The sequence below is a fragment of the Onychostruthus taczanowskii genome, unplaced genomic scaffold (assembly GCF_017590055.1).
Source record: "Onychostruthus taczanowskii isolate IOZ18803 unplaced genomic scaffold, ASM1759005v1 scaffold13, whole genome shotgun sequence".
Classification (NCBI taxonomy): domain Eukaryota; kingdom Metazoa; phylum Chordata; class Aves; order Passeriformes; family Passeridae; genus Onychostruthus; species Onychostruthus taczanowskii.
The window spans coordinates 5,495,955-5,520,314 of record NW_024498462.1 but is presented as its reverse complement, the minus strand read 5'-3'; positions in this window follow the sequence as shown (position 1 = coordinate 5,520,314).

Here is a 24,360-nt window from a genome sequence, read left to right as displayed (position 1 = left end):
TTTCATACAGAAATTGATGAACATCTAAAAAAATCTTAAAGAAAATATTCTAAAGGGTTGTTATGAAAGGTAGACTAAATCAGGTTCTACAATAACTTTTCAAAATACTTGTTCGCCTAAAAGAGGTAGAAAACCCCGAAAACCAGACAGATGCACTGGCAATTTCCTTGAAAGATTGATAACCTTACAGTTTCCAAAACTTGTGTGTTCAATAACATTTCATTAGTATACTCCAGTGTATTTACTGCTATTCATTATTAATACAGATATGTGCCTAGGAGATGTACAGTTTGTAATTATTTTTACTTTCAAAGCATACCAGCTTCACACTGGACTTGTTGCAGCTACAATATTTCATCTCGGAATGTTCCTTCAGACATTCTGGGACTGTGACAGAAATTTGTATTTGAACAGAAAAGCTGTCAAGAATGTGCTGTGGTGCCATCCATCACAGTTTTAATCCCAACCATAGTTAGATGTTAGTGAAGCTATCTGTCCAGCACACTAAACAAAGGTTGAAATTATGCCTTCTGTTCTTCCACATCAAAGCTACCAAGCTAGACTGAACCCAACAGGCCTGTATTACACTCTATTAATTTCCTATTAGTTCTCAGCTATGCAAAATCCAGCCACAGTGTCACTGTGGTTTAGACATGCAACCTTGATTTCAGCATCAAAAAATGGAGCCTGTCATTTCTTATAATTTTACAGAAGATTCTCTAAATGTAAATCCTTTTTCATCCCGTCATCCTTTTATGTCCTTAATGAGTTTGCTCACTAACAGTGCAGATTCTTAATTTCACATTCAGAAATATTAAGTTACTATAACTTTAAGCTACTGAAGTAGCTGCTCAATTAAAGCATGATTTATACTTTTACACTTAGTTTTACACAAAGCAATGACATTTAGAGGTTTGATTTTCTTTCTTTTACTCCCATTTGTGTTTTACATTCCCAAGGAAAAAATGTTGCAGACAAAAACTGAGCTAAAGATTCTAAAACAAAACCTTTAATCAGGAGCACATTATGTAGTATAATATGATTCCTTAGCAGTTAAAATCTAACATTTGTAAAAACAAATGGCACACACTTGACAGGCAAATTACACATGGATTACCATTTGTTAAAATTTCATCACACAAAATAGTTTAACTGTTGTGGATGTGAGCCAAGATCAGCCTGACAAGTACTTTACATGAAGGATTAGCATATTCTCTTCCAGAGGTTTATGCTTAATTTAGATGCATCGACTTTTTGCCACCATTGCTGACCTTTATGTCTAATCAAAGTCCCTTTGAATCCAAATCCCCAACCTTTTATCTCTCCTGACAGCTTTTAATTTGAAGGCTTGTAATAAAGTCTATTAAAATTCAAAATGTATCAGTGTTTAAAGCGTGGTTCACTTGCTGGATTTTCAGATATGGAACTTCAAATGGGATGATTACAGAGAGTCCAAACTTTCCATTTTAAGATTCACACCAGGCTAAAAAAGCCTTTTGGAGGGGGATATCAATCTAGATTTTTAGTAATAGTGCACAAAGGTGATGTATGTGGCAAAACCATAACTGAGTATCTAAAAGGAGCATTTTTCATGGATTTGGGTAAATCAGGGCTGTTTCTGTGAGAGTCCTGTATCTCTGGTTCATTTTATGATGCCAAATCACCCAGGGTGGGGATTCCATATAGGACAGTATGAATTCTCTGCAGCTTGCAGCCTGCCAGGATACGTGATGCCAAAGCCAAGCAAGCAGCAGCTCCATAGCTAAACCTTCCTGGAAGGAAAACAAGGTCAATTTTCCTGGGTCACCTGTAACTGTCAGAAGACTAAGCAAGTTGCCTTTTCCATCTTAATTAAGGCAATTACTTTAAAAATAGTAGGGTAATGGGGAGCAAAATGTTCCAGAACCAAAGTACAGGATTAAAGGCCCTTTATCTTTTTTTTTTTTTTCTTCTTTTTAAACAAACAAACCCCTCCACTTTTTCAATTATGCCATTCCTTTAGTTGGAATTTTTCTATTCTCTCATAGTAGCCTGTACAAATCCAAATCTTATATATCTGATTTTCACACAATCCTCTTGTTCCATTAGGCAGGAACTGCCCTACAGAGCAGAAGTTGTAGATGTGAGAAGACTAAAATGCAGCCTGAAATAAGTTGTTGTTATAAATTCCTTTAAAGAAGAAACACGTGTCTGAATCCTACAATGAAATGTGAATACAGGTGAGGTTTATATTTGCAGGGCTATCAATTACAGAACCATGTGAAAAATTCCTGCACACTGCTGAACCCACAAAGAGAACGGGTCAGACCACAAGGGCTCAGAGATCCCTCCATACACATCTCACGGCAAGATGCCAATTGATTGCTTTGTAGTTAAATAAATAAATAAATAAATAAACAGAGCTCTTGGGGTGAGTGAAGTTAAGATGCAGCTGATTGTAGCCATATGGGGGTTGGCCTCTTCTCCCAACAGCCTCAAGCTTTGTCAGAGAAGGTTTAGATTGGACATTAGAAAAATACGTCTCTGCTGAAGGGGTTGTCAAGCCCAGGAACAGGCTGCCCAGGGCAGTGGTGGAGTCACCATCCCTGGAGGGATTTAAAAGATGTGTGGGTTTGGCACTTGGGGACACAGCTTTGGCAGGGTTAACAGTTGGCCTTGATCTTAAAGATCTTTCCCAAGGTAAAAAAATTCTATGGTTCTAGTCTTAATATGCACATGATGCAAAAATGTTAACTTTTTACAGCACTGCAGTTCTAAATATAATATTTCTTAATCACAGAGCACAACTGGATTTAAACCATGGCTTTTTCCCCCCAGTGATACTGTAATTTAATCTTCTACAGCTTTTTTTGTTCTGTTACAAAAAGGCAAAACTTCTCACATCTAATTAACTTACTCTCTAATTTCAGCTCAGCAAATGATGCATCACCCTCATCTCAGCTAGGTTATATGCCAGATGACACAAGAAAATGGTGAAATATAGAGTCTAGGACACCAGTTCAAAGGATGCATTGAAAAAACCCAGAAAGGTTATTTCCAAAATCAGCCCAGATATTATACAGAAGAGGAAGGTCTGCACTCATTTCTTAGTACTGAAATCACCAGGACATTGCAGGTGCAAGCATAGCAATTGACACTTTTCTTTCTTGTATTTTCTCCTGTTGTTCATGTCACACATTCCTCTTTATAACTTCCTAATTTCTAGAGGTTGGTAATTAAAATAAGCTGAGCATCTTCCACAACGTCATCTGCTTCCAAAATACTGTCAGAAATTTTCTGGACAGACAGATGTTCCTCATGTCCCAGGGCCATTTTCTGGCACTCGAGTGAAGCATGTTCCAAATACCCTCAATGCCACCCCACGTTCAGAACCAGATGAGCTCTTCCTTCCTGAAACAGCATTGTATCACCCAAAGAATCTAAGTACAAATATATTTATATAAGTCATATACTCATTTTTTGGAAGCAGCTTTGTTTTGGCCTCACTAAGAACTTTTTTATACCCACAGTGATTGTGTCATTAATGAAGAACAAATGCAAGTTACCCTACACCCTTGACCACTAACATGAAATTGACAATTTCTCGGATCTTCAACCAAGATTTAGATTTCTATTTTTCCTGCATAAACAGGCAAACAAATAAAGGTGAAATTTAAATTCCAATGAATTGTCCTTTAACAAAATCATCAACAAATATAACTAACCTATGCAAAGAACTAGAAAAGATACAATGCATAGACTTAGAATCTGTGGTGACAGAAAATCTCTTAAATCCAACAATAGTTTATATTATAGGTTTACTTTCTGCAGTGACAAAATGTCTCCCATATCCAACAGTATTTTATATATCTACAGACATGTAGAATTCCTCAGATGTTTAAAAAAATAGAAGAATAAAAGCTCAAACAACAACCAACCGACAAAAACCCCCCACGAACAAACACAAAACCAAAACCACCCCAACAGAAAACCTCCAAAACAATTCTCCAGATCTGAAGTTAGTATTTTTAAGAGTTTAAGGAGATGTTCAAGACAACACCAACCAACATAAGCTGAATGTCTATGACTGTCGAACCCTCATTGTGTTTTACAAATTACTAATCCGCCTATTTGACCTGAATTTCCCACGTTATTTGCAAGCATTTATGTAAAACTCTCACTGCATTCTGTAGACAGAAAAAAAAAAAAGAGACAAGAAGATGAGACAAGTTGGACATCATTATAATTTTAGGAATTCATCATTCCTCTGACACATTTCTCTGCTGTTTTATCACTGGGTTTTTTTGGTCAAGTTTGTGCAGTAACATCATTACAAAAGCCCTACTGCTGATTCTTGCTGTGATTTTCAAACAGCCTGCATAATTATCTGCTTACAGAGATACATGTGCAGAACATTTCTGAATGATTTGCCAAATTTTTTTTTTTTTTTTTGGCAAATTCTTACTGTATAGAGGAAAAGGAGCACCTCCAACCTGGGCTGCATGAGACAGGTGGGGAAGTTAAGTGGTAGAGTAGTTTTTCTGTTTTTCTCCTTTCCGTGTATTTTGCATGTGTTTGTCACTTGATTGAGGAGACAGTTTATTTTCCAAAGTTAGAAGGCACGTAATTGCTCATTAAATCTACATACACACAATCAAGTTCTAAGGTTCATGTCTATGAGGAGAATGAAAAGCAACCAGTATTGTCTGCTGATTTCCTACACTGTGTGCTGTGCAAAAAAGAAAAAAAAAGAATTTTTATCAAGTGTGCTTAGTGATTTCAAGAATAAACTTTAGACCTTTGAGGGCAGAAGGGTGAAGTGTCAAAAAACAATGAATTTAAAAAGCAACCTTTAAGATACAAAGTCTGCAGAACTCAGCTCCAATTGTTATCACAGAAAGATTAAATTTGTTTCCAGAGACCTATGTTCTTTACAGGGTCATACATGGCTTCTAATTAAGAGATAATTTCCACAACAGCTCCATGTAAATATGATTCCCATTGTATGGATGAGGCACATTAAGCATCAAGCAAACAAAATGCCTGTTTATTTCAGATGCAGAATTTGAGAATATGGGACCACATTGTTTCAATAATATTATTTTCTGTTACAGCACTTTATGCTTTCAAAGCATGGCTCTCAGCCCTCAGTATTTGTCCAAGTCTTGGTTACTAAGTTAGAAATCAAAAAAATTAAACACAGATGGTGATTATTTGGAAAACTGGTTTTTCCCTTGTATGCCATGAGGGCTTTGTGGCAGAGGCTGCAGAACATTCATCTCCCTTTCATGAGGTTTTCTTTTCCTAACAATCAGCTGCATTATTCCCTTAAGACTGGCCATAATCTGTAACCAAAAATTTGGGAGTGAGAGAGAGGAGATACCCCTGTCTGTGGCTCCCATCAGAGTACCCACACTCTACCTCCAAAATGAAAAGGAGGAGAGATCTCATGCTAGAGTATTGAAATTGTTTGATATGGAAATTAGTTCAGGTCTCTAAAGGATGCCAGAAATAATAAGTTCATAAATGTACATCAACAAAATACTGTGATTCTGACACACCACAAATGCCAACGTGCTTCAGAATAAAAAAAAAATGATCTGCAACATGTCACAACTTGAAGCAAAAATGACATGAATACAATTACCCATACTTTAAGGAGATATTATAATTTCAGCTAATCAAGTCAAAATGTCAATGAAAACAAAGGAAATTTAACATTTTTATGCAAGTTTTCCAGAATCTCAAGGGATGATTTCAAAAGCTCAATTGCAGTATCCAATGGTATATTCAGTGTGATTAAGAGCAGAACAATTTTTAGTCAAGTTAGACTGGTAATTTTCTATTAAAATATCTGATTTATGTAAAAGTATTATCATAATATTAACTTTCTGCTTGTAACTGATGCCTACATCAATTAAACTACAAAGCCATAAAATATGTTTCATATTTCAGCCACAATAAAGCACTTAATGAACCAAATGACACTGATACCAGTACTCCTGATTCGCATTATATGAGAAAACCAAACCAAACCAGCCCACCACAACCTGGACACCATTCTCACTTGAACTGTTGTTTCTATGCCAGAAGAAACTGTAGAATTATATAATCTACTAGGAAGAAGTCTGCTGTTCAGGATTAGGATAGAGACAACTGCTGCCTTGACTTTTTGGAGGGGAGCTGGAGGTGGTGAGTACAGGCTACAGTAAAAATCAGCTGGGACAAATATTAGAATATTATCCTTTGGGTCTCATCTTTCTAAAACTGAGATGTGAGGCTTAGGTCAATAATTTTAAACCAGAGGACAGAAATATAAACTACCTGAATCCCAAAATTCATGCCTCACTAACAATGGCAGGTCTCCCTAAGGAGAATACTCATAATTGGGAAGATTGCCCAGCAGCACTGTACCTGAAATAATGTTTCCTAGATGTGAGCACTCAGATAACATGAAAGTACTACCAGAACAAGAAGTGAAATTCTTCTATTCTTGGCTTAGTTTTCCATAAAAAAGAGCATAAAAGGCATCTAAACCCAGCCTCTGTCACTTTAACAGGAAAAAGCACATAGAAAAGCCCTTGGAACGTACATGGAAGAGGCAAAATGTACTATATCTGAGACATTATTGAAATAACAAAGACAAAACCTGATGAGATTTTTTTATATTTTGTAGGAAATGTTTGACAGTTTTGGAGATTATTTTAAATAGAAGAGCTTTTCAGCTTTTCATTACTGGTTTGAGGCTTTGTCAATTCACGAGTACACCATCTCATTTTTGAAATAAAATCCAGAAAGGCCACTGGGAGTAATGACTGCTAAAAGATTTACTTGTCTAATTTATCTAAGAGGCCTTTCAGGGGACCAAAAAATAATAATAGCATTCCATACTGAAATATCTCATTTGATTACCTCTAGTCCATAGGTTTGTGAGGGGTGAATGTTACCATAAGTAACATAAAGACCTGGAGCAATGACCTAAAATTCTGAAAATCTAGAAGTTTGTACTCCCAGAATAATCAAATTCCAGTAGAAACTGAAATAAAAAAATAGGTTTGGCTTCCTTCAGCAAACTGTTTCTATTGGCCTCTATATTAAAAGCAGCTTTTACTTTTGCCCCATTAAAAACTCCCAATACCTGATTACCTGAGAGATTTCCTTACATTCCTGATTATGGCAACTCTGTGCAGGGATGGATTAGTTCAGCATGAGGAGACTCCAGAGCCATAATGGCTGAGGAGCACACTCAGAGACACTCAGGGGAATTTACTGGTTCAGGCTGGTCTAAGCTAGGAGGTTATTGGCTTGTATTTCATTACAGCAGACAGCCATGCCAGAGCATATCTTTGTGGAGAATTTGTGTTGATGGTGTTCCCAAGCTGATCATGAGGAAAAGGTCAAATTATTCTCCTTCAGCCTTTACACCGAGTTTGTCACCATCCATTTTTGGCTCACGAACAAATATGAGGTTGTTCTGTCGTGCAACCTCCAGGAGAAAGAAGAGCTCTCGCTACCTTTGGCATGACTCTGAAAATGAGAAAGGAAGTTTTCTCAGAGGATGTAGGTCATAACTATGTCCCCTACCATCTGGTCCTTGAAACCCAGTAAAGGAGGCTGAATATATTGCATTCCAGCACTCTCCACTGACACACAGTCCCTCAAGGACTGTAACTAACTGGTGAAGTTTCAAACAACCTCCAAACTTCTGTAAACACCATTAGAACTACACAAGTCTTATACTGGCTGGCTCAGTAGGAAACTATAAACTCAGTAAGAAACTGCATGAACTTCCTTTATTTACTTCCCCTTTTACTACAACTAATCTGCCTTTATTTGCAGTTAGAAAGCATTCATACCTGAAAGTTGACTATTTTTTCATGTAATCCTCTTAATCAGCAACAGAGCATTTATATATTTCATTTTAGACTACATTTGATGGTGCTTAATACTTTAATTAGCTATTTACACATGGCAAAAATTACAGAAGCAATTAGGAATATTCAGATTAATTAAAAGTATTAGGCAGTATTAAATGTGAGAGAACAGATTTTAATTAAATCTTTCAAGTATTTTTTTTATAGTCTCCTCTGAGATTTCTCCTTGAGAAATAAACTATTGGAGCACAATCATATCTGAATCAGATAACTTTGCACTATCATCTCCATAATCCAAAAGGAGTTAGTTAATGAACTTATTCTATACTATTAAAAAGACTATCCATACAAACTTTTTTTCTCTCCATCTATTTGCTTTACCAGTACTGATACAGTGACTGGTAGCAAGATGATTTGATTGAAATGCTGCCTTAGCCTCACTGTAGCTTATTTATACTCCACATTTGAGAGAATTACCTTTCAGCCAGTCTGAAAAATTCTATTCAAGAAGGAAGGATCTTTGTATCTACTTAAAACTCGGCAAGATCCAGAGGACTGTGGATAGATAGATACCCTGTGGAGTCCAGCACCACAGCTCAGTCACTCTTTAGGCAAACCAGGAATGGTTCTGTGTGGGGGGAATTCCCAGCTTGTGCTGTGCCTGTGATACTCTTGAGACCCACCCTGACCCTGTGAGCTCGGTGACACTCCTGAGCCCCACCCTGACCTGTGAGCTCGGTGACACTCCTGAGACCCACCCTGACCTGTGAGCTCGTGCCTTGCTGCCCAGCACAGCCCTGGGAAGGGCACAGCTTTCCCTACACAAACCCATCCTTTGGGGGCTGGAAGAAGCACATGGAAACCCTGAGGTGAAAAATCAGTTCTGTGATTATCTCCTACATACAGGCTGTGTCTCAAAGCATAAAACATGCTTAGTAAATGGACTGTACTATTCAGAATACCAAGAGAAATAAAAACCAAACAAACCAAAAAACACCAGAACAAGAAAGCAAGACTTGCAGATACCAGAAAACCTGATATCATAGTTGGTGAATGACACCCTCACCAATCTAATTCCCCTGCACCTCCCTTGATTAAATTACCACAAACCAGACAATATTACAGAACAAGTACCACAAGGTCATTTAGGTCAAGCAGTTTAGAAGGTTGAAGCATACAGAGATGTAAATGGCACAACTATTTACATTCAGGCTATTGGCAAGATATGCGCTACTAAATCCAAAGTGGAAGAGAGTAGGTTTAAGTCGGATATTAGGAAGGAATTCTTCCCTGTGAGGGTGGTGGGGCACTGGAACAGATTGCCCAGAGAAGCTGTGGATGCTCCATCCCTGGCAGTGTTCAAGGCTCTTCCACCCCAAACCATTTTGTGATTCCATAACAAATCCTTTTCAAAATAGCACGAAGAAATCTAAAAGGCTTTTAAATTCAGTGTTCTTGCTGTATATATGCAAGCCAGCGTAAGATATTTAAGTTCTTTTACTCACAAATGAATCACCCACGTAGTGTCGGTGCTGTTTGTTCCATTCCCATATGTTCCAAGATACTATTTTGTCCTACTTTTGCATGTATGCAAAATTAGAATTGCAAGTTGCATCAATTTTCATCTTTAAATTGGTTTTATTTACAACCTCTAAAGTTCCTTGATTATTTCTAGTAACATTTGCATCAATGTTTGCTTAAATTATTCATGACATTTCAGTTATATCATTGGGTGCTTCAAAGTAAAACTCAAAGTAACTTTTCTTTCCTGAGAACAAAGATATACTTTCCTTGCTCTCAAGCAGAAATTCATAAGAAGATGAAAGAAATGCCAAGAATTGTTAATAAACAAATTTGTGGTGTAAATTATAAACAGAAAAATGAAAATATTCCCAGTGGAAATAGAAAACACTGTCTAAAAATGCCTCCAAACACCAATTACGTATCACCAATTAGGATATTATTTGATTTATCTAGGTCAGGACTCAAGAAATTTTTTGTTGCCTAAATAGCATCTGAATTGCACAACCTCCCTGTGTGGGGCAAGTGACTGGGGACAGCTGCACTGACATCAGGCAGAGCCAGGGGAGGACAGAGCCCCCTGAGTGCTGCAGTCACTGCTGGTGCCACATGAGCCTGTCCCCAGCACAGGGAGGGACTGCCTTGTCCCTGTGTGCTCCAGCCTTGGGGTGCACAAAGCAGGAGATGGGGCGAGTGCAGGGGCTGGAGCTTCTCTCTGTCCCTGCTGCCCTCCTCCCACACAGAGACACACTTCTCCTCTAGTACATGTAAAGCAAATGAAACTACATGAAAGCACATAACAGTAGCAGCTCCATGCATTTTTGCTTCAATTCTTCACTCTTAAACCATCACCTTTTATAAAACATGAAGCATGTTTAAGAACCCTGTAGAATTCATTCACCCAATCTTATTTTTGTGTCCTAACATTGAGACAAACATTATATTTATATATCCCAAGGGAAGAGCAGAACATTATGAAACTTCCAACTTACAGCCTTCCATTTGAACTTTAAATCAAATGCTTCTCTTCTCTCACTAGCTACATATAATTATCTTCTTTAATATAAGAAATTATTATTTATGAATGAAATACAATTTTATGGTAAACAAATCACCTATTCAATTCAATGTTATGGAAAGGTACTAACATTATTTTATAGGACTGAGGTGAATTATTCTTAAAAAATACCCCAATCCAGCAAAAGAAAACTAGAGACTTATATTTGACAGTAAATTGTCTTCCTCAGAATGCTTCCTTAAGTGCATGATTAGACATATTTATGTTTTCACAGCACATTTATGATTTCACATCAAACCATGCAAAAATTTGAAGTTTCCAATGGCTTTGAATCAGAACCAAGTGGAAGTGTCTAAAAGGCTGCCAACGTTTAGCCCATCATGACAGCAGCAGTTGATACTGATATTGCAGTGAAGAACAGGTCACAGACACTGGAACTGATGGGCTCTAATCTCACCAGGAGGAAAATAGCAAAATATGGCTAATAAGTTTGGTCTGAGCAGCCCTCCTTGGTGAATGATTTCATTGAAGGGGTGGGAAAAAAAAAGTTTGGACTTTGAATCACAGAGAGTGGGAGGAGCTTAAAAGCAGTATATTAATATTCTTCCTTAAGATGCTGTTCAAGGATCCTGGTCCAATCTTAAAGACCAGTAAATTAAAATTTACTTGAATAAGCAGGCTCTTGTAGATACATTAGAGACTTATTCACAATGTGACACATAGCTTCAGAGATGAAAACTGCCAACCCAGTTAAATTTTATAAAGGCAGTGACATCTTCAGATATGATCACACTGCAAGCATTGCCTATTAAAATAAGATCATTTGACCTTCATTGGGGAAAAACCCCTTCATATAGCTAAAAGAAAAAAAAAATAAGATAATTATACACAGAAGGAAGGAATTCTACTTCATAGTTCAAATAGCATTATTCTTTGTGCTCTTCAAGACCTTGAACCACAACGTAAAGTCAGGAAGGTTTGCTAAAGCAAACAATGATGAGGACAGCACTACCTTGTCTAAAGATGATTTTTTTATTGGCTGCAAAAAATTCAGAACTAAAGTTCAATTTTCACCTCTAAAAGCTAAAATTCACCCACAGCTGTAATTGAGATGACACACTTGTTTTCAGTTTTAGGTTTTTATTTGCAAATAGCACTGTACAGCAACCATTGGAGCAGCGCCCAAGAAAGAGACATTTGATTTCCAATCCTTTGTCCTGGAAGTCTGGCTTGTTTGAACAGGACAAAAGGCTTGCAAGAGAAAATCCTGCAAACAGTTGTTAAATTTCAAAGATAAAACCAAACAATATCTTACAGCAAATTCTCATTCAAAGGGCTGCATTAAGTGGAATATTACTCTGGGATCATGCAGGGCTGCGAGCTCTGGTTCTTGGCACGTGGACAGACGAAAGGCTTCACAGTCACTCAGGCTGGAGAAGCTTTAGTGACATATAGTGAACAACTGGTTCTTTTCTTCTCTAATATTTTAGTATCTGTCTTTTTCTGCTGCTCTGAAAGAACTTTATCACAAAGCTATAAGAAACTATTTCTTTTGTTGTCAAGATAACTACAGTCCAAATCAGCAAAATAAAAGCTTTGATGCTGGTTGCACTGTATGAACATATATATTAGGATACATCCTTTCATATATTCGGAAAATAACTCACTAGGCATTTGATGCAACCTGTATTAATAACGTCAGCATTTCAGCTATTTTATGGATGCTTCCTAGAGAAAAAGTAAAGTACAGAGCAGCAGCAAATGACCCTTGCTATGTACGTGCATGCATTTATATATTGCTAGCTGTCAAGACAAGAAAGCTGATCTCACATCAAAAGGATTCCCAGAGAGTTCAGGGGAGGGGAAAAAAAAATCCTGCAAACAAACCTCTTACTCCTTCACTTACAAACAAATAAATAAAACACAGCAGCGAGTCAATTAATGGCCATTTATCTGAAACCATGAATAAGAAATAATAATAATAATAAAAAAGATCCTTTTGTTTCCCTCTTCTCCCCATGACTCACAATCTTGGCTCTGCTTCTGATGACAAATGACGCAGTGGTAAATAGCAGTCCTAGTTATCAGGACAGGTCCATATCAGCTCTATTTAATAAAGCAAGAATTGTAGTTACTGTCTCTCTGATTTGTACATTTCTTCCTCCTCAGAGAGCTCTTTGGGTAATGCTTTCTTTACCTGGAATCACTCCAGAACAGTCGTCTGCCGTTTGTTCAGTGCTGGGTTTCCAGCTGCCCCAAGGTGCTTAGGTGGTAGGACTAAGAAGTACCACCAAGCTCCAATAACTCCACTAATTAATTAGGGACTTTGGGGCACAGACAGGATGCTTTACTTTTAACATTTTTATTGAAACATCTGCCCTCTCAGTTGTCTTAGAGGAAATCCTGGGCTAACTGCACCCTTTCAGCTGCCAGAGCTGACATTTCAGCTTCTCTTCTAGTCCACGAGGTGGATTTCTCATTAGGGTCTGTTAAGGGTCTGTTCATGTGCCAGGGCTCTGAGGAAATTTTTACTGCCCTTTCTGTGATAAAACACTTGACAGTGCTAGGGCACACTGACGTTATAATTCAAATAAGGATGTTTGTTGGATTTTCTACAATCTTTGAAAAGCAGCTTTTGAAATGCTTATTAATATGGTGCAACAGTAAAGAATATCAACTCCCTAGGTGGAGGTAGCCTATGCTATGCACCTTTTTTCTTCAGGTAAATAAGTGGCTTCATTGATTTAGTGTCCTGAAGGCATTATCTTTGACCACATGAGAAAATACAGAGGGAAAAATATTTTTTTTTCCAGAGCAAAAAGAAAAAAATTTAATCTTTAAGTTTCTGAAATAGGCAGAAGATTGTTCCAGAAGACCAAAAGTCCAGAAGACTAAAAGTCCTCTGGAAACCCTTAAATGCTGTTCTTATGCCCTCAACCTGCCTCACACACAGCAAAGAAAATGAAGTATATTGCACTAGAGCTAATAGGCTGTGGTTTTAAAACCTCTGTAGACTAAAATGAGAAACAGAAGTGAAATCTACCCAGTTGTTACTGCCCTGGTAGTGGAAATGCAACCACAAAATGCTCTCTGCAGCCCCTCAGTCACACTTTAAATCCTGATGGACACCACCTTTGCCACCATTGCTATGGCCCTGCTCCTCAGCCACTCCATTTGCCCTCTTGTCAAAAGCTTTTAACTCAAAGACTCTTTTTAAATAAAGAACTTGATCTGGACAAAGGTCTCTTCCAGTCTCTGTCTAGTAGGATACACATTAAATGCCAGCAGGGCTCTTCTGCACCCAGGAATTTTACCCCAGTGACTCTCTGGCTTCCAGCTCTTTCAGAAAGCTTTCCCAAACAGATATTATAAGGCACTGATGATTTTGCTCTCTTAATATAATAATATAATTCTTGGATCCAGATAACTTTGCAAAATCCATGTCAAAATCTGCACTACAGAACACTGCCTGTCTGAAGGGAACACTCACTCTCCAAAGATGACATTTTCAGAAGTATTTTTGCTTCTTAACTAAGAAACATCTGTGGCATTTTAAGTTATTGTGTTAAAAGAGTTTGAACCATTCTGAGACTGTTGCTGTACTTCTGTATCTTTGGAAGTAATTGGTAAATTGAGCTAGACCCAATCTCACATGACCAACATTCTTGGTCCAAAGGGACCCTCCAAAACCCACCTTCCTGTCACAAATTCATGATGTGGAAACACTGCTTGCAAAACAAACATGCTATTTTATTTAAAAAGGTCCCTGTCTAACAAGTAATGAAAGACAAATAACATCAATAACTTGGTCTATGTTTTGTTACAGTCATTTTCTTACCACAATATTATCCAGCAAATGAAAATCTGGTGAAAAAAAAAATCCTTAGAAATACTCCTTCTTACACATACGGCTTAGACTGCATCCATATTAACAACTTGCCTGTTTAATCCCATGATTTTTCTATGCTCACCTTTTGATAAATTTTGACAATGTACAATTCAGCAGCAAAAGTGCCTATAAAAAGTGCAGGCTGTAACATCACACTGTTTTCCTTGGGGCTACTCATTTTATAATGAGTTTAGTGGAAAGCACCTATGCAATAAGTTGTAGCTGACAGCAGCCCAAGGGAACCTCTAAGTGCTAGAAATTAGCTGCTGAGGGATGTTGAATCTCATTTTTTCAGGATAGAAAAAGGGCTTTTTTTGAAAATACACATATTTTCAAGTAGACATAAATCAAACAGCAAAAAATTGTATTGCTATGGGCTTTATTCTGTTTGTATTCTTACACTCTTATAAGGTAGCATATGCTTAAAAAAAGAATAAGATTAGTCTTCCTGCTAGAGATCCAATTATATTAATTTGTGACACTGTACCACTTGGAACTGAAAAAAGGCTGCTTAGAGTCAGCTTGCCTTTGTGAGTACAGAGCTGAAGACCTTTACTCCCATTTCAGGGGGCAGAATCTCACAGCACATAATTCTTCCCAGCCAGACTCACAGAGTGGATGTACATCTTAATTTTTTTTTTTTTCCAAGCAGTAAAAGCCATGTTGCTCTGCACTGTCAATACATTGCTTTGTCAATCTGAACAATTAGTTGCTATCACGGTACAGCATTTTACACAAATTAAATTATCACAGCAGAAGTCTGTGTTTTAATGTTGCAGAGCAGAAAAGCTAGGGAGAAGCTCAGCCCTTTCAGAAACCAGCAAAGAAAGCTGAATTCAGAAAGCAAAATAATTCTGAAACAATCAACTGGTAATACATACATATATAGAATCTGAGTTATCACTAATTCTTAAACGAAAATATAGTTTTTGCTGCTGCAATCACTACAAAGATGGCACTGTGTCTATCTTTGCCAGCACCTTCTCAGGGTGATTTGTTAAATGTTTAAAATGTCCCCTAGGGAAATGTACAGAGCTTATAATAACTGTCCTAGAAATTTGACCAGCACATTTTCAGGATATTAAAGAAATCACTTTACAGACTAACCCAACATTCTATAATGCAAACTGCCTTAGGAAAGTTATTCTTTACCTGTAGAACTTCTAGATGAACTAATGTGTGTAATCCCATCCCGGCCTCCTTGGAGCAAATACATTCAGCTGAAGAAATACAAATCAGCTGCATGAGATTAGCACTCCCTAATGTATTATCTGTATGCATAACACTTGTTAGCCACATCTCCCTAACAAATAACAGAGTTATATTGCAATTCACCCAACCCCCCACAAATACAGATAAATTTAACAGAGTCAGATGGCCAGCTACTCAGGTATTAGCTGAAAGGTAGAAAACACTAAAAATGCATTTAAAATAATCATTCTAAGGTCTCTACAACCTGGCTGAAAATGATTCTGTTTTGACATGCTATAATTATGTCTGACACAACTAGAGTTAACTGTGATCCTAATTTGCATATCTACCTATATTAATAAAATATATACCTGCTTATTATATTTTCCTCCAGGCTACACTTTTTATGCACTTACGAAATACAAACCCACAATTATTAGGAAAAAAAAATATCTTTTTCTACAGTGTAGTAGAATGTTTAAACAGCAAGAAAAAAATAGCGCCATATTTTGCCCAAAGAAAATTATTTTCTAAAATTTTGAGAATACAACATCTCAACCTGAATTTTAATGCTTATGAATGAATGACTTAGAATTAATTTATGCTGTTTTGTGTCACTAATCCCCACTAAGATACATAAAAAATATTTAATCATTTACTCCATTAATTTTTCTGGGTTTTTTTTTCTTTCTTTTTTTTTTTTTTTTTTATCTGAAGATGAGTTTTAAGAGGCTCAGGAAATCCTTAAAGAATTCTGACAACAGCTTAGTTTTCCAGACCCAGAGCATTCAAGATAAGCTCCAAATATGAAATACTGGCTGCTTATCTGAATTGGAATCCACATCCAAACCATTTCAAGTGAGACATTATGTCTAGTGGCCCCTAGGTTGCTGTGGCTACCAGCAACACAGACTTCATTTGGAGATGGGATAAAGTTCATAATTCAATTACAAGGATGATTGCTTAAACCACTGAATAAAATGGACATAAAGGGTAAAATAAACAAAAATCCCAGCTTAGTTTAATGAGATTCTTTGACACAAAAAGAAGCAATTTTATTCAATTCTTCCAGAAATGCCTACTGAAAATGTAGATATTTATCACTGAAGTCAAAATTTAATTGTAGCACAAATTCAATTTAAACAGAGTGCAGAGTTACTATATTGTATTAACTGAAAACATGATTCATCCATGCTTAATAGTTAACAACAGTATGGGAAGAAGAATCACATTAGAATAATGACCACTATTTGAAGTCCTGAGCATGCTAGGTAGAATTCTGCCATCAAATAGAGCAATATAACAATTACAAAAATGCTTCCTACATTGTTACAAATTATGGCAATAATTGTTGGTCTATTTTCCAGAAACTATTGAGTGCTAGAATTGATGTTGCAATTAATATCTACCAAGATGCACTGAAGTAAATTAAATTAGTGTAAATTAAATCTTCAGAAAGATAATAGCTATTAATTTAACATTAGAACATCAAAAGGTAAAAAGTGGGAAATAAACAATAGTAAAACAAATTTGATTTAGTAATGTAGGAAAAAATTCTAATGTCTCTGTGAAAACTGCTGTGATCTCACAGCAGAAATAACTAAAACAGTTTAATTTCCATTAGGCATTTTTTAAGATTAAATTAAAATTTGTTTGGTAATTGTTTTATGAATGACCAAACTTCAGGCTGAGGAAGGCCAGTATACACATCCACAGCAAAGAGATTCTTTGAGATTCTGGGTGTTTGAGTCTCATGACACACCATGGGCCATGGCTTATGCCAGCATCATTGTCATGAACAGCTCCAAACTCAGCACTTCTTCACAGGAAAACCCTGCACAGGCAAGGAAAGACCCAAACCTTCCTGTCAAAGGTCTCTCATCTCATTAGAGTTTTGATAAGTGCATTTGTTTCAATTGCTGTAGTTCAGTGAATTTGTGTTTTAAATTACTTGTGGGAAGAAAGAGATTGCTCCCAACAACTCGAGTCTGTTTGCTGTGTGGGGCAGGTGTCCCCCTCCTGAAGCTCCTCTGGGTACACCATACTGGGTGCTCCTCTTCCCCAGACCTACTTTTCATGGTCCTGTACAAGTTTTAGGTGCCTCAGAGATGTAAAATCTTTTCCTAGGCTGCATCTGCAGCAGGCTGAAGGAGCCCAGTTTGCTCTGTTTCCTGAATGCTTCTCACAGATCTATCAGAAAATTACTTTTGCAAAACAGAGGCTCTTCAGAGTAAACATGTGGTCCCTGACCTGGCAGGTATAGAAATCTCTCTGGCAAAGGGAAAACCCAACCCCTACCTTACTGCTTTGCAGGAAAAATTGTTCTCCTTGAGTATTAGCTCTCAGTCCTAGTTACATCATTAAATGAAGTGAGAGCAGGTACCAGATAGACAAAATAACTTTTGCTTATTAAAATCATCACCATAAATCTGTATTATTTACACTAACACAGAATAAAGATGTCCAAAGAACTACATCACCATCTATACTCCAGTTTCTTGCACAGCCCCCAATACCACCATTTATTTTGCTCTCTGTTTATACTTAAACTGAAATGGGTGTAAACAAAAGCAATTGCTTTGTTGCAGTCTTGGAAATAAGCCAAGACTGAACATTCAAAAGGTTTTAGAAAAGTACTTCCTTCAGGAGATATTTAGGAAATTTCTGAAAGTACGTACACTTCTTAAAAAGAAAACACTTCTATCAACTCTGTACTAAGACAGAAATTAACCTTGGAATGGAAAAAGAAAAATAACCAACAAAACCACAACCAGTTTGACTTTCTGCTTTGTTGAAATGTCTTCCAGCACTTAAGACTCTTTTTCCACACAAGCTAAAATTTTGGAGTTATATATTCCAGCTACACCAAATCACAGAATTGCACAAGTACAGAACCATTTAGGTTGAAAAAGGTCTCTAAGAGGAGTCTGTCCACTAGCCCAGTACTGCCAAGTGCCAAGAATTCCTGCAATCAGGACTTCCTTTAGTATGAGTGGGCAACATTATTGCTTTTTGGCTACACAGGGATGCAAAGTATGCTTTCAGCCTCCTGCAAAAACATTACATAATTCTGCTTACACCATTAGCATAGTAAATGAAGATTTTCTTTACTGCAGTTATTTCTACATTATTATTATGTGAATGCAGGCTCTTAAACAAATGTTCACTTTGCTTCAGTCACCAAAATATGCCATTTGAGAACAATAAGTAAAACAAACTTGCCAAATAAAATCAAGAACTAGATAGTAGATGAGTAGTAGAAAAAAATTTCAGTCTCCGTTGCTGCTTGCAACTGAGACTGTTTGAACAGGGGATCTCTTTCCGTGACACAGAATAGGTAGATTTTTTTGCTAGTAAGTACAAAGCTCCATAAAAGGCTAAATCTTCAAAGAACATTTTCCTGGTGTCTGCTGCTAAGTAAACACAATGTATAAATACCTCCAAGCTTAAATGGCAGAAAGAAAACCCACTGTTATAATTACAAGCCAAAGATATTAAAACAACTACCCACTCCATAAATAAATACAGAGGGAAAACCTTACACTTGTAGTTGGTAGTGGTACAGCTGCTCCCAGGCGTGAGATAATAACTGGGAAGAAACAGAGAGTTGCACTCTCAGCAAAACCAGCCAAGTTTATGTACCAAAAATCAGTTCCATAGTCACACATCTTACTAGCAAGCCATGACCAAACAGGTCAGTGTGTTCTGGCTTCCAACCATGTCCCTCAGGACCCAGTGGCAAAGCATCAGTGGCAACACGACCTCCCTTTCGTAATGGGGCACTAACTTTGGCACACAGCTAAAATACTGCAAGCATTCCTAGGCCAATAGGTCAAGGCAAGATATAATTTTTATGAGGCCATTTCTGCATTGCACCAAGTTCCCTTTAAAAGAAGCTATAAAGACAATGATTTCCTAATTTGGGAATGCTCCTGGAGTACAGGGACTTTGGAAGGTAAAGTGCCAATATATCCAAGCTCTGTGCTGCAAGGCTTGAAAGGACTGGGAGATGAAAGCATACTCAAGTAGATATTTGTCACAGCATATGTGGCAGTTGAGACAGCCATCACACACAGAGTATCGCCGCACAATTCCAGAAAGCTTCAACCCACCCAGAGAATCACCATACCTCCTCAGAAGGCTTCAGGCATCTGCAAATAGAGTAAAATCACGTCACTGCAGAAGGCTGCAAACATCTGCCCTTCTTGTTCTTTAACCCAACCTTTTATCCCCTCATGTTCATGCCCTGCCCCTGTGTGCCCTCTGCTCCCTTTGGTGGCTGGTCAGTGCCCCTGGGCACTCCATGGCTCAGTGCTGTCAGTGCTGCTCACAGCTGTGCCACTGGGGACGAGGCTGGGCCAGCCCCATCCCAATCACCACAAACTGTGCACCTACAGATATTGCCATGACACAAATTCTTGGGACCCATGCTTGCAGTAAAATGTCAGATGCTATCACTCCATTTAGATTTTTTGTGAAGCTCATTTATGAGATATCTGTATACAAATATTTAATTCCTATTTGACTTCCGAGTATCCAAATGCCCTATGTTAGTATGAGAATGAGAGATGACCTGTAAACATTTTCAACAATTATTTATAGGTTATAATGACTTTTAATAAATAAAATCTCCATCCTTAGAGCAGTTTAGTTCACAGGCACTGCTTGACATGTGAGTTCTGATGTGTCCACCTCAAGTAAGTCCAAAGCTGACAGCACGAATTTATTGTTACACACAGTTTCTCATAAGACAGACAAATCAATCGGAATTCACTTTCATAGCAAAACTGAAGGAGAAAAATTACATGAGCTCAAGTCCTGTTACTGTAGCACTGAAACTGAAATTTAATTCCTTTTCCAATAACTTGCCAAAAGAGACTTCAACCTCATGATGTAAAATCCTTATTGAGGTGATGTTGCCAAAGCCTGAGCTGATGTGACTTGCCCAGTTTAACCTTCCTGTTATGCTGAAAAGGTATTCTGATATTAAAACATTTATTTTAATCCAAGGAAGGACACAGTTTGTCAGTGAATTAAGATGACTTTTTGTATCTAAAATGCTTACATCATACTGCTCTGGTGATTTATTAAAAAGCCCTCTCCACCATCTTTCATAACTCTTATTTATCAACACTAAACCTACTTATACATGTCATTCAAAAATTAATAAGTTAGCTTTTGTGCATTTCCTTCATTGCTCTATGTTAAATAGCTGCTCATAACAAATAAAACAATTAGCCTTTTCTCTGTCTTCCTCTATTTCCAGCCACAAAAAAACCCCAAACTCCCACTTGTTAACAAACCAAAGTGTTTAAAAGCAAAAAAGGCAGGCTTCCTTTGCCCTCCAACTCCAAGAGACACAGAGGTTTCATTTCAGCTTCCTCAGTCACAAAACTACTTCACTACAACCTTTACACCAACCTTTCATAGAAGAGCTTTTTCCATGAGCCCCAACTGCCCCTTTCCATCACCTTCTCCAGACTTGACAGTAATTAGAAACTTGGCTTTATTTAATATTACTGAACAAAGTGAGAGCATGTACTACAATTTAAATAGCACAGGGAAATTTAAATAAATATTTCACAATATTTAATGTTACTGCAGTCACTACTGTTGAGCTAATGTATTCAAACTCCTGAGAACCCCTCCTGACAGACCAACACATTGAGTATTTATTTACTTGTTACCATCTATTCTGTGCTTCTTGCAAGTGCAGAATCAAAACACCAAAAGGGTTCATTATCTCAACATAGACAACAAGACTGGTTTCATGTTGTTTCCAAAATAAACAAAAAATCGAACATACTGAAAAACTCTTTCAGAGATATTTTAAAAGAGTAGCAACACTTGGTTTCTCTACTTCAAAGAATATTAAAAAATCTGGCTTGAATTTAGGTCAACCCCCAGTTTAAAGTATTTAATATAACAAAAGATATATTTGTTTAGTGCTGCTTGAAACAGAGATGTTAACAGCTGAGATTGAGAAAATCCGAAGAAAAAGGTGTCTCAAAATGGAAGTCAAAAAATCCACCTATCTACAAACATATTTGTGCTGACACACCTTTATCTCCACATGTCCTTACAAAAGAGAAAGACTGAAAAGTAACTTTACAAAACATACTAAAAATGAATGGTGAAAAATGCAAATAAGTTTTTAGAATTTGAAGCCAAGTTTACCTGGACAACTGCAATGAAATATTATTACTTTATGAAGAGATAATAAATGAAGAAGAACTATGGAGCTCCATTTCACACTTTTTAAAGTTCATATAAAATATTGGTACATTTTATTATTGTTTTCCTGTGTTTAAAATTCTATTACAATATTTCTGAAGGATAACTGAATATTGTCCATGCTGCTTTGTTATCAGTTAGAATTGGTTTAAGAAAATTCCACTGGCCCCTAAAGGCTCCTTACTTTTATTATGAATTTTTTTTGGAAAAACATCCCCATAACCATAAAATCTGTTAAGGTCTTAGTATATATATCTGCTCTGAGAAACAGTTTGCTTTTGTGAGTGTTTATTTCCATTACTCCAAACAAGTTAATGTCTCTCTGAAAGGCAGCTGGAATCCGCTCTAAGTTAGAGCTGCAGCAAAAATTACAAAAGTTGCTGTTTCCACAAACAGGCAGTTTCTATTGATCTTAAAACGAGTTTTAGACTGTCCCTTCACCCTTTAAATTGATTAGCATTTGTTTGTAAGACAAATCAATATAACAACCATCTAAAAAAATAATGAAGGAATTTTTTACATTTTCTATTTAATTTATGAAATAATAGCCTCCAAAATTACACAGTAGATACCATCTATTTATAGAAATGACAAGTGCAAACAAACCTTAAGGAATTCACTAAAATTCCAGACAGTTATGGAACATTAACAAGCATTTAGCTGGGTCTCAAAGAACTGGATGAATTTTATACTGTTGATGTCAAATTTTTGAATTTATATGGAAGTTTGTGAAATTATATAGCTTATAATTAAATGCCTAATTAAACATTCTAGATCACTAGATTATTCCTGCAAGAAAGAGAATAAAGACTTCAATACGACTTCTTGTATCAGGAGACCATCCACATACCACACAAAGCTTTGAGTTTTTTTCAGAGGGAGAGAATCATGTACCAGATTGCTGAAGTAAATAAGATTTGCTTGATTATGTGCTTTGAAGAAAAAGTATGTGGGTTAGTTAAGCTTTGCCTCAGATTTTCGTCCCTCTGGTCCTCAAATCAAAGCTTTGATTTTGTATAGCTCTTTGGAAGTTAAATCAATTTTCAATTAAAAAAAAATCACTTCTGCTCAGAGGATCAGTCCAGGATCCAGGAAACTTTCACATCCTTGTTTTAAATGATACAATTCAGGCAGTATCCTCTACCCATTAACCACTGAAATTCAAAATCAATTTCTCACGTACTGTATGTCCAGAACAGATGAATAATCTGGTCACAATCTGAAAATACAATTTGAGACACTTGCATGTATTACCCTTTTTAAGGCAGGTTTCTGTACTAACTTTGATTCTTCCTGTCAAAAAGAGCTTAATTAGAATTAAAAGCCAAACACAGGCAGAGAATGCGCTGAAATTTCATCTCAAAATCACTTAATGTGTGATACTTCTAGTTATATTAAGTAAGACAGTACTTTGTATTTATGCTCTTTCCCTCAAGAAAACACTACCCCAAGTCTGGCTCTTGCAATTGCCTCCCACACTATCAACAGCAAAGCAGGTTTCAAACACAAGTGCCCATAAAGATTTTATCCAACAACACCACTCTGCAACTCCTTTTGTTCAGCTCTGTGAATAAGGGAAGTTCCAGTGCAAATTAGGAATACAGCATTTCTGAGCACAGGCAGTCTTGACTACAAAGACCTAACAAATGGAGGCAACCCACTTATTAAACTACTGCCACTGTCTTTTATATTTATTTCAGTGAGATAACACTCTAGAGATGTCATGTTTATTCCTGTCAGACACATTTCAAATGAACAGCTTATCTTAAAAGTTTTGCTTCTTTTGTGAGGAAATTTTCCCTGATCCAGACAATAAAAAGTGTGTTTAAGGACAGCATTACATTAAAGGCTTCCTACAGAAGTTAGAAAAGAAAGGGCCCTATTTCCAAGCCTTGATGCCACTTTAAAAACATTCAGTGCAAACAAAACAACAAGGAAGAGGATCATTTTATGTTTAGCAGGACTCAAAATGCAATAAAATATTAATTGTGTTTTTGTTTTAAAAATTCAAAGGGACACGATGGATGGATATCCTTTGGGCTGTAACAATGTCACAGGAGTCTGCAATCTGAGGAAAGAACCAGAATTTCCAGTATAATTTTGGACAGCTTCCATGCCAGCACACAGTGATTAAGTAATAATCTCTCTTTCCACTCCTCTGTGAGGAAAATGCTTTATTGTTCTTGAAACATCTCTGGTCTTAGGAAAATTGGCACAATAACCATGCATCCCCCCCAAGCACATAATTTACTATTTAGGTCAAAAATTCTTGATAGAAAATCCAAATCCCAATATTTGTCTCAAGAAATTCAGTGGAAAGAACTTGTGTCTCCCTGATGAAGTTCTACCATTGTTGAAAATACCAAGACTAAGGCAAGCAGATCCAACAACTGAATTAAACAACTACCTTGGGTTTTGCAACAATCTCAAAACATGAGTGTTCAGATCCCAGGTTCTATAATTATATTACATCTTTTATTATTATATTATTATATACAGATGTTCCCCCTCAAAACAAAACAAAATAACCCCCAGCAGCTTTTATTAATTGCATGATTTTTCCTTCTTTAGCTTTCCCTTGTTCACCACACCTGATGGAGGCTGAGAGGCCTTTTCCCAGCTCAGATAAGATTCTGATTTGGTACAGACAGAAA